General features: G+C 35.7%; 1 pseudogene; it reads right to left on the bottom strand.

Moving 5' to 3' along the window:
• The window catches only part of LOC115411063 (serine/threonine-protein kinase H1-like), a 38,120-nt pseudogene extending 25,887 nt beyond the window's left edge, over window positions 1–12,233 (bottom strand).
• Window positions 12,234–12,548: the final 315 nt, after the last annotated feature.

The raw sequence follows: 12,548 nt of genomic DNA, 5'->3' as shown, positions 1-12,548 counted from the left end.
TTCCTTAATCAATTCAATTTCGATTCATAAGGTTCTGACTTGATTACAGGAGGTCCTCGGGTTACGAACGAGTTCCGTTCCTACGCTGGCAACGTAACCCGAATTTCCGCGCAAGTCGGAATTAACCCTTTAATATCCCCTAAATACCCCCTAAATCTCTAAATAAATATCCAAATACACATATTACGGGCTTTGTCCTTAATAATGGTCGCCACGGTCGACCGACTGAAGCCTAAGGCTTTACCGATGTTCGTCGGCGTCTCACCTTTCTCCGACCTTTTGATGATATCCTGCTTCATTTCCATCGTAATGGCTTTCCTCTTGGCTGGACCAGCATCGCTAGAAGATCCTGCTTTCTTTTTTGGGGCCATGATGTGAAAAAGGAGGGTGAAAAAGGCGAGGCTACCGAGAAAATTACGGAGCACAAACACAGACACTCTAGACTCAGGCGTCGTAAAGTTGAAACAATGTAGGTCGAGTACCGCGTAACCCGAGGACCTCCTGTAATTGCGATTCGATTCAATTTGATTCAGTATTAATTGATTGATTCAGATTCATTTCGTGATACCAAAGTACAATTTTGAGTTGTAACTTGATTATTTGACTACTGCAGCCATGCAACATAGAATCAATATTGATATTACAAAGGAAATAAATCTGACATTTCAGCAGTAAATAGCTGAATCTGTTCTGACATAATGAACAGGACACAAACATTGTCATGTTTCTCCAGTGGCTCAGAACGGACTTCTTCGTCATCTTTATTCTGTTTTATGATTGGACACACTTAGACTACATTCAGACACCAGGCTTAATGCACAATTTGGATTTTTAGGTGAAATCTGATTTTTTTTTTTTTTTTTTTCATATTACACATTAAATGCGACTTCTATCAGTTTTAAGTATGAACTGAATGCGACCCTGAAGTGACCCACATGAGTAAAAGAGGTCCTGACATGACCACACAGGCACGCACTGTGTTTATACAAGTGACACACCCGGGACGCAAAATTGTGACGTTTGTCGCATTTCAATAACGTAAAGGTCAGATAAACACAACCTGGCCGTTCAGACTTAAGTCGCATTGCAAAATATCGGATACTTATCGGATTTAGGACCACATATGAAAATGGCCTAGGTCGGATTTGAAAAAAATCGGATTTGTGCTGTTCGAACTGTCTTTAACAGATCGGATACAGGTCACATGGGCAAAAAAAATCGGATTTGGGCCACATTTGCCTGCAGTCTGAATGTAGCCTTATTTTATTTTATGTTCAGTTACCAATAGGGATGTAATGGTGTACTCATTTGTACTGAACCATTTCAGTTTGGGGCCTTCAATACAATATGGTGTACCAGACAAATACATGTAGCCTATGTGAAGAATGCAAACACTCATTGATCCAACTCCATGGATTTACTGGTGAATCAATGTTGTAGAAGATGACAGTGTTTCCATGGTAACTACGGAGCCTCTGAACGTCCAAGTGACCATGAAAGATGATAAACTGCATTTTACACCAATTATTTACATGTATTGCTGGGATTAGTGGATCAGCAGTAGGGGTGTAAGAAAATATCAGTTCTGCAATATGTCGCGATATTTCATTTCACAATTCCGTATCGATATCAAGAAGTATCGCATCGATATTTTTAGATATTTATTCAGATGCAGATTTTGTAGATGTTTGTTTTTCTTTGTTGTTTATATTTTATTGATTATTATTTGTTATATATTATATTTATTTTATTTATTTAACACTCTTTTATTAAACAATGTTAGTTCCTTTGTTGGGATTGCACCAAAATAATGTTATGATGTTAGTTATGAAATAATAGAATATGAACATTTGAACAGGATCTTTGTTTTTTTTTAAAATTTATTTATTTATTTTTTAATTTATCTTCATTATGCATCTCCAAAAAAAAAAAGAAAGAAATTATTTGAACAGGATCTTAAACTGTAATGTCTGTAAAACATTATTTCAGTTTGAACACAGGAACATTTTGTGATATAGCATTAGATCCTGTTGTGATCAAATAAAAATGTGTTTAGTATTTGTGCAGATTTCTGGTGTAATTCAGTTTTTCAAGGAAATAATCATTAAAAAAAAAAAAAGAAACAAACTAAAAATTCCCTTTTTAACAATATCATGATATATCGTGATATATCGTATTGTGATTTGTATTGTATCGCTTGATTCTTGCCGATACACAGCCCTAATCAGCAGGTATTTAACATTTTCTATCAGTGAATGGTTTCGGTCACTGGTGGATGTTTGGGTCTTTATGGGTTAAAGCATCCAAGAGAGAATGCAAAATCCTGCCAAGTGGAAAAAAAAAAAACTCTCTTAATATGTGGAACTGCTTTTCACACAAACAAGTTTTGTTCATTCTTTAGCTACAACATCTAATCACTTCATAAAAGGAGCGAAAACAATCCCATGCTTCACTGGTGCACAGTTAGTTTCAAATTCATAACAACCAGCTTCATGTTAGACTGACAGAAAATGCAGTACATGGTGTTTATGTGAAATATAATCATTTGCTCAGGTTAAAACTAGGTAATCTAAATTATAGAAGCTTATATAGTGAGAAAAAAACGCAGAAATGTTACTTTTATGGCCAAAATATTCAGTGTGAGAGTGAAATGTACGCAATAAGATGTGTTAAGTTTGCGCTTTTGTTAAATTTTGACAAGTCGCTTTTCCATTGGACATCTGCGCAAAACTTTACTGATATTTACTCAATGTCAAAAAAACACAAGTGCATAATGTCGGTTTTTCCATTAAATCACAAATGCAATGATTTATTTATTTATTATTGTGAGATGACATGAGAAGTCATTCCATAAACATGGCGACAAATGTAAATATGGTGTTGATTTACAGATATATTCATTATTATTATATATTACCCCTCTATGTCGAACTAAATTAAAAAATGATGTGGTTTCCTGGTGTGTCCACACATACCGTGACATGTTTCTTCTTCTTCACTTGTAACGTACGTCAACATCCATTTTTTTTAATTCACCTAACTCTAGTTGCGAAAAAAGGTCTTTCCATTGCAGTTTTTCGTGATATACCATTTGCGCTAGGCCTGAAAAACCACCTCTTGCCAGCACAAAAAATTTTAATCGAAAAATAAGACTTTTGGCAAAATTGTAGTTTTTCCATTAGGTAAATTTTTATGCGCAAGTTATATTTGCATAATTTAGGGTCAATGGAAAGTGACTACAGTGGTTCTCAATCTTTTTCTCTTAGGACGAAAAATCTCCTGGCCCCCCTCAACCCCAATAACAATAAAACAGTGGTGCATTTATAAGTTTCATTGACAGAAACATCAACATTGGAACAATACTTGTTGCATTTCCTTGAATAATTTGATGTCCAAATTAAAAATAACTTAGATTTTTGCTTGAACAATACAAATAAACTCAACAAGACTGCTCCCTGAGACAATATTTTTCCAAATAAAAATAGGAAATTTGCTGCATGACTTCTTCCAAAGACTTGAAAGTGGAGGTAGTACACAGGCTTCTGTAAATGGGAATTGTGTGACACCATTGAGACGCACCACTGTTGGACAAAACTTACTGTCAATAGTAGGAGGTAAACTTTGGAATAGCCTGCCCCTGTCAATAAGAGAGTCCAACATACAACACTTTTAAAACTCACTTAAAACAGTGGCTCCTAGAAAATGAGGAGTCGCTTTTCCATTGACTCTCAAATTGCACAAATATAACTTGCGCAGAAAAATGTACCCAATGGAAAAATCAACAATTTCGCCAAAAATCTCATTTTATGATTAAAAGTTTTTGCGCTGGCAAGAGGTGGTTTTTCAGGCATAGCGCAAATGGTATATCACGAAAAACTGCAATGGAAAGACCTTTTTTCGCAACTAGAGTCAGGTGAGTTAAAAAAACGGATGCTGACGTACGTTACAACAAGCGAAGAAGGAGATTTTTTGTCCTCCAAAGGGGGGCCCTACAGAAAAAGACTGAGAACCGCTGTTCTAACCTAAAGGTAAAAAAATAAAAAACACACCCAGTAACTAGAAGCACTCGGAGAGCGCAGACCTCCGCCAAGGCTGATCAGTGGCCCCCCCCGTGGGCCCCCCCACGCCAAGGAGGTTATGTTTTTGCCAGGGTTTGTTTGTCTGTCTGTCTGTTTGTTTGTTTGTCTGTCTGTTTGTTTGTTTGTTTGTTTGTCTGTCCGTTAGTGTGCAACATAACTCAAAAAGTTATGGACAGATTTTGATTAAATTTTCTGGTCTGCGCCCCCCCCGTGGGCCCCCCCACCCCCGATCACCACCAAAATTTAATCATTTCTTCCTTATCCCATTTCCAACAAACCCTGAAAATTTCATCCAAATCTGTCCATAACTTTTTGAGTTATGTTGCACACTAACGGACAGACAAACAAACAAACAAACAAACAGACAGACAGACAGACAGACAAACCCTGGCAAAAACATAACCTCCTTGGCGGAGGTAATGAGCTTCGTGCCCCTCCCCACAGCTTGAGAAACACTGAATTAGGGGTACTCAAAGTTTACAAACTAAACATAGCAGGTTTGATTTGCAGCTAAAACCCTGACTTTATATGTTTCTAATTAACATGGTATACAAATTTGTTGCACAACTTAACATTTTTACCTCCACCAAGGAGGTTATGTTTTTGCCAGGGTTTGTCTGTCTGTCTGTCTGTTTGTCTGTCCGTTAGTGTGCAACATAACTCAAAAAGTTATGGACAGATTTTGATGAAATTTTCAAGGTTTGTTGGAAATGGGATATGGAAGAAATGATTAAATTTTGGTGGTGATTGGGGGTGGGGGGGCCCCCAGGGGGGCGCAGACCAGAAAATTTCATCAAAATCTGTCCATAACTTTTTGAGTTATGTTGCACACTAACGGACAGACAAACAGACAGACAAACAGACAGACAGACAGACAAACAAACCCTGGCAAAAACATAACCTCCTTGGTGTGTGTGTGGGGGGGGCACTGATCAGCCTTGGCGGAGGTCTGCGCTCTCCGAGTGCATCTAGTTTGTGTCTGTTATGAGATGTTTCATTCTTCTAAAAATACTCACTACATATATGAGTTGGTATGAAACACAGATGATACTCACATCTGTGTGGAAGCTGTATTTGCCTCTGATAATGCATTTGCAGAGCCGTGTGCGACTGTCGTCCTCAAAAGGCATGGATCCACTCAGAACAATGTAGGCGATCACACCCAGGGCCCACATGTCCACAGCACACGTATAGGGTTTCCTCAGCACCACCTCAGGGGCCATGTACTCAGGGGTTCCACATGTGGTTTTCAGGAACCAGGATACATCTGTCCTGTCACTAGGGATGGGAACTGATAAGAGTTTAATGAGTCAGATTCCATTATTGATTCTCTTATTAATTCTCATTGGGTGAGGGAATAAAAAAAGTACAATAAAAGTGTCTTATATATTTCCATCCTCTGCACAGAAAATATAACATATACACTACGCACAGTTAATAATAACAGATGATGCCAGGCCCGGTTGGGGGTGTCACCATACAATCATACAAAGTGAAAATGAAAGTGAAACTTAAGATGCTTTACTACTTCTTCTGTGTCTCCAGCTGTTGTGCACCTCATTTTCCTTTTCCCTGCATTCGGAAACATTTATTTTAGGGGCCAAGATGTTTGTTGCCCCCCCACCCCCACCCCCCCAGAACCAGGCCTGGATGATGCCCTGGTTCCCAGTGGCTCGATTCCATCAGTGGAAAAAAATCTAAATCTTGTTGTTCCATTGGCAGATATTTTTGCTTAATTCCAGATTTTTTTTGCTTAATTCAAGCAAAAAAAAAAAAAAAAAAAAAATCCTTGAATTAAGAAAAAAAAAAAAACCTCTTGAATTAAGCAAAAACAAAAAAAAAGGGTGAAATTAAGCAAAAACATCTGCCAATGGCACAAGTGAAAAGCAAAAATAAAATCTTGATCGCTAGATTCATAAGCATCGCTAAGTAGATACAAGTGAGATTTAAGAACTTATTTTAAGACGACAGATCTTGAAAATCTTATTTCAAGAAATCTTACCAAGATGATTTTCACTTGTTCCATTGGCAGGTTTTTTTTTTTTTTTCTCTGAATTCACGATTTTTTTTTTTTTTTGCTTGATTCAAGATTTTATTTTTGCTTTTCACTTGTACCATTGGCAGATTTGTTTTTGCTTAATTTCACTTTCTTTTTTTTTTTTTTTCTTAATTCAAGATTTTTTTTTTTTGCGTAATTCAAGGATTTTTTTTTTCTGAATTCAAGATTTTTTTTTGCTTTTCACTTGTTCCAGTGGCAGATTTGTTTTTGCTTAATTTCACTTTCTTTTTTTTTTTTTTTTCTTAATTAATGATTTTTATTTTGCATAATTCAAGGATTTTTTTTTTTTTTTTTTGCCAGATTTAAGTTTTTTTTTTTTTTTTTTTTCTTAATTCAAGGTTTGTTTTTTGCTTAATTCAAGGATTTTTATTTTTATTTATTTATTTATTTTTGCCTAATTCCAGATTTTTATTTTTTTTATTTTTTCCTAATTCAAGATTTGTTTTTTTGCTTTTCACTTGTTCCATTGGCAGATTTTTTTTTTTTTTTTTTTTTTTTTTTTTGCTTGAATTAAGCAAAAAAAATCTGGAATTAAGCAAAAATATCTGCCAATGGAACAAGTGAAAATTATCTTGGTAAGATTTCTTGAAATAAGATTTCAAGATCTATTGTCTAAAAATCTGTTCTTATATCTCACAGAAAAGTTAGTCTTTAGGTGATCATGTCTTATTTTAAGTGTGATGAGATATTTTAACTAGAAATGATCAAAATACACTTGGTAGAATTTAGATTTTTTTCCAGTGAAGGAATTTAACTCCTGGGAACCGGTTTTCAAAATGAACCGGTTCTCTATTCCCATCCCTACCTGTCACCTCCAACAGAGTCCGGGCCCCTGTCCCCAAACGTGGCCAAACCGAAGTCAGTCACCAGCAGCCTGGAGTCCAGCCCGGGCTGGTAATACAGAAGATTCTCCGGTTTCAAGTCTCTGTGGGTTATACCTAAATGGTGGAGGTACCCCATCCCTGCCAGTACCATGTGAAGGGCCCGGGTGGCGTCCTGCTCTGTGAAGCGGCCCCTGCTGACAACCCGGTCTAACAGTTCCCCACCGGTGGCCAGTTCCAGCACCATATAAACCTGCTGGGGAAACTGAAACACCTGGATCAGCTGAATCATTTTCACTTGTTCCATTGGCAGGGTTGTTCTTTCTTTCTTTTTTTTTTTTTGGTTTAATTCAATGATTACCTCCGCCAAGGAGGTTATGTTTTTGCCAGGGTTTGTTTGTTTGTCTGTTTGTTTGTTTGTTTGTTTGTCTGTCCGTTAGTGTGCAACATAACTCAAAAAGTTATGGACAGATTTGGATGAAATTTTCAGGGTTTGTTGGAAATGGGATAAGGAAGAAATGATTAAATTTTGGTGGTGATCGGGGGTGGGGGGGCCCACGGGGGGGCCACTGATCACCCTTGGCGGAGGTCTGCGCTCTCCGAGTGCTTCTAGTTTTTTTATGAATTTAAGATTTTTTTTTTTTTTTTTTTTTTTTTTTTTTAGCTTAATTCAAGATTTTTTTTTTTCCTAATTCAATGATTTTTTTTCTGAATTTTTTTTTTTTTTTGCTTAATTCAAGATTTTATTTTTGCTTTTCACTTGTTCCATTGGTAGATTTGTTTTTTCTTAATTTCACTTTTTTTTTTTTTTTTTTGCCTAATTTAAGATTTTTTTTTGTTGCTTATGCCCGGGTGGCATCCTGCTCTGTAAAGCGGCCCCTGCTTACAACCCGGTCTAACAGTTCCCCACCGGTGGCCAGTTCCAGCACCATATAAACCCACCGGGGAAACTGAAACACCTGGATCAGCTGAATCACATTAACATGTCTCACCCGCTGCAGCACCACCAGCTCCGAGGCGCACACTTCACGGCCCCCGGGGGCCTCTACTTCCATCATTTTTATGGCGAAAGGCTGCCGAGTCCCCCTGTGCTCAACGTGCACAACACGGCTGAAGCTCCCACGACCGATCAGAGCCTTGATGTCGTATCTGACAGGGGAGAAGGGGAATGATGACTCATTACAGCATAACTATCTCATGACACGCTGTTGCAAAGCACTCGGCGTCCCTCAGTGCAGCTGCAGCTTTGATGTATGCTGAGATAAATGCATGCAGGAGTAATACTGCAGCAGAGTTTCACAGGAAAAGTCACTTCCATACCCAACACATTCACATTCAGATCACTAATGAACACAGTGATATTCTATATCACTGGTCAACAACAAATTTATTTAAGTTTTTTGAGCTGATTTAGGATAATTTTGGTGTGCTGAATCCAAAAACCACATTAATTTTGATCCCCATGGGTTAACGAGGTAGTTATAAGTAAATGGGGGAAAAAAAGAAATGTATCATATTTGATAAATGAGTTTTGAAGCCCTCTACATGATCAGTGTGATATTTTTTGTCTTGAAAAGCCTGATGTATACAATTAGATACATGCAATACACAGATAATCCACCAGGGGGAGGAATTCGTTCACCAGAGGCCTTTCCAGTGACACTACAAGACTGTCATTAATGAGGAAGGAGGCAGAACTTTGGAAATTTTTAAAAAGGAATTACCAATTTGTTAGACATGTTTATGTTAAATTATGTTTTGGTTTATTCAAAACTAATAATAACACTGGTCAACAACAAATGTATTGTTTCAGTTTTTTGAGCTGATTTAGGATAATTTTGGTGTGCTGAATCCAAAAACCACATTAATTTTGCTCAATGAGGTCAACTATCTGAACTATGCTACATATTGGCTTTTTAACATTTTTGCTTACATTTATGGGCATTTTCACATCATATGATACAAAATTCTTTCATATTTCTTGCAATAAACAAGTTCTGAAGATTTTACTTTTGCCAATTTATATATATATATATATATATATATATATATATATATATATATATATATTTATAATTCAAGTTTTTATTAGAGTTTTCACTTGGATCATGACATTCATACAGTGTTGCTTAATAATAACAATAACATTGAGGGCTTCTGCACATACATGAAAAGTATAAAAAACAAACAAACAAACAAAAAAACAAACAAAAAAAACTACAAAGCATGGAAGATCTTAAAGAAAAAAAAATAAAATAAAATAAAAATGATAAGTAATTAATTAGTTAAATAAATACGAGGGAAGTAGTTCAACTATCATCCTGCTGACTGTCAGTCATAGTTATGTAAGACCAGAATGACTCCCAAACTGGTGCTGTGGTTTTATCCCTGTTATTGACCGTATGAAGCATACATTCATATGAAGCAGTCTTTATCATCCTATTGACCCATTCTTTAAACTGTGGGGCTTTAGGTATTTTCCAGTGTTTAAGAATAATCCTGACTGCTACTGAAACCCCAACCATAATAACAGAACATTTTTCATTTGATACATTAGCTATCTGTCCTTTTTCACCCAGTCCTTGAACAAAGTGGCACAGTTCTGTCCAGCCAATTATTTAGAGTATGAATTACAACTATCCAGAAACGTTTGATGATTGGACATTCCCACAAACAGTGGATCAGAGTACCATTATCATTTTGACATTTCCAACACAGTGAGTTATTCATCAGACCTAATCTATTCAATCTTGCAGGTGTCCAATAATATCTTTGTAATATCTTATATTGTGTAAATTTGCCTTTACCTTCCTTTAAAAATGTACTTTTGCCAATTTATGATTGTTTTTTTTTAATATTACAGGTGAATGAAATGGCTTTGACTAGAAGATCTTGCAAAAATAAGCCTGACGTATTCTGTTACATCTGCAGTGAATACACCATTGTACCTAACAGGAATCAAGTCACAAGTTTCATAAAGTGTGCTTACCAATCTTATTTTGGTATTAATTATTATATTTTGTGAGAAGATCAAATTTTTCAAAATCAAATTAGCAGAAAAACCTGACCTGATTGAGAAAAACAGATGTCAATTTTGGATTTAGCGGCGCAAAATGGTCCTAATTCAGTTGAAAAGACTAGACAACTTGTAAAAAACATTTTTTTGTACCCTAGTGTATTCGATGGGGCTTATCATATGTAGAAAGAGACATGCAACATTCCCACTTTAATTTTTTTCCTGCTTAAAGCTGATAAAGGGGCATCGTTTTCACATATGACAAAGTCTAAACCTCTGAATTACCTTATCTTAAAAAAAAAAAATACTATTATTACTATTATTTTCACTTCTATGAGCTCATATAAATAATTTAATTTTATGCTGACAAGTGGAGCTCACATATTGAGATAAAACACATCCTAAATCACACTTATATCATTTTTATTTAGTGCTTCTCTTTATGAAAACGCTGCACTAACAGTTGAGATTAGATTAAATAGGTTGTTCATGAATAAAGGATAAAGGCTGTGTAGACTCTGCATGTAAGAAAAGACTAGAAAACTGACTATTTAACTACTATAATTCTATTAACAAATAATATTTTAATATGACACAGGCATCAGCCAACCTTTCCTACACTGCAAATTGCTTGGTTCTTACCAAGATTAAAAAAAAAAAAAAGAAAAACTTATTAACTAATTTATCTTATTTTAAGTGTTCATACATATGTAGACATGCTAATTTCTAGATTTAACTGAAATTTAATTGTAAGAAATATTGTCAAGTGAAATTATCTTGCTGCATGGACAGATATATCACTTGTTTTGAGTACCTTTTTCCTCAGATGTAGTGTATCTATCTTGTTTTTAGACACCGCTTTTTTGCAGTGTACAAGATAAGATAAGATTAGACAAGATAATACAAGATAACATAAGATAAAACAAGATGAGATAAGACAAGATAACATAAGATAAGACAAGATGAGATAAGACAAGATACGATAACATAAGATAAGACAAGATAAGACAAGATGAGATAACATAAGATAAGACAAGATAAGACATCATAAGATAACATAAGATAAGACAAGATTAGACAAGACAAGATAACATAATATAAGACAAGATGAGATAAGACAAGATAACATAAGATAACATAAGACAAGATAAGATAACATAAGATAAGACAAGATAAGGCATGATAAGATAACATAAGATAAAACAAGATAAGACAAGATACGATAACATAAGATAAGACAAGATAAGATAACATAAGATGAGACAAGATGAGATAAGACAAGATAAGATAACATAAGATAACATAATATAAGACAAGATGAGATAAGACAAGATAACATAAGACAAGATAAGATAATATAAGATAAGACAAGATAAGATAACATAAGATGAGACAAGATAAGACATGATAAGATAACATAAGATAAGACAAGATAAGATAAGAAAAGAAAAGATAAGATAAGATAGACTTTATCGATCCCACTATTATTATTTCTATTATTATAACACTTTTTAAACCAGGAAAAAGCTCACTGAGATTAAAAATCCCTTTTTCAAGAGTGTCCTGGCTAAGACAGCAGCAGCAGAAGTTACACAAAATAGAAATTACAGCCATACATCCACACTAAAAATATGCATAAAACACAATAAAAGTCCGTTTTAAAACCACATAAAACCAAGTTCGGGAAATTTCTCTGACTGCACTGACTTTCTCTTGACTGCTGTAAATATAAAAATAAAATACAGGAAAGACAGAAAACAGAAAATATACACTTATGAAGCATAAAATATCAAGAGAAAAAATAAGTATTTATGTACATTTAGATTAAAATTTAAATATCATGCACATATTTACCATATATTTGCACATTCTTCTTCTTATAACAACTTCATATATTGATATTATCTTTAAATATTTACCTCGCAGTCACCCGTGGATCAAACTTATCTTTGTACTTGGTGAATTTCACTTCCTGCGTCTGCTGGTTATTTGACGCCGGCTGCAGATTGTTAACGTTGGCTGAAAACCACAGACCCCTCTGTTTCCCCATGCATTTCTTTTTACCCATCATCCTCCTCCTCATCCTCATGTGCTTTGCTGAAGGCCACCAGTGATTGCACCACCCTTACATAGCCCCTCTTGGACGCCTCAGGCACCACCTTCTCGGTCCCGCAGCCCATTACTCAAACACAACCATCCATTGGGCACAGAGAAACCAAAAATACTTTCTACATCTGCTGTAAACAGAATTTAATCCGTAGACGAGGACGCAGGCCTCAGGCGGTGTATTTCAGCGGGGTAGCATATTTGACAAGTGGAGCTTTGAAGCAGACTCCGCCCACTGGGCAGGTTACAGCTCAGCAGGTGTGCAAATTCACCTTTTCGCTCACTCGTGTGGCAAAAGTGTCACGTAAACAGAAGCTGTTTTGAAGCTATTGTTGCTGCTGATACAGTAGGATACACTCAAAGTAAAGAAAAACCTGAGGGGAGTTAAGCCTCCAGTAACGCAACACAAATACAAACAATACATCACAATGCTTTAAATCAACTTCACTGACAAGGAAAAGGAGTTA

The sequence above is a fragment of the Sphaeramia orbicularis genome, chromosome 20 (assembly GCF_902148855.1).
Source record: "Sphaeramia orbicularis chromosome 20, fSphaOr1.1, whole genome shotgun sequence".
Classification (NCBI taxonomy): Eukaryota; Metazoa; Chordata; class Actinopteri; order Kurtiformes; family Apogonidae; genus Sphaeramia; species Sphaeramia orbicularis.
The sequence above is the reverse complement of the archived record's forward strand: the minus strand, read 5'-3'. Positions and strand labels throughout refer to the sequence as shown.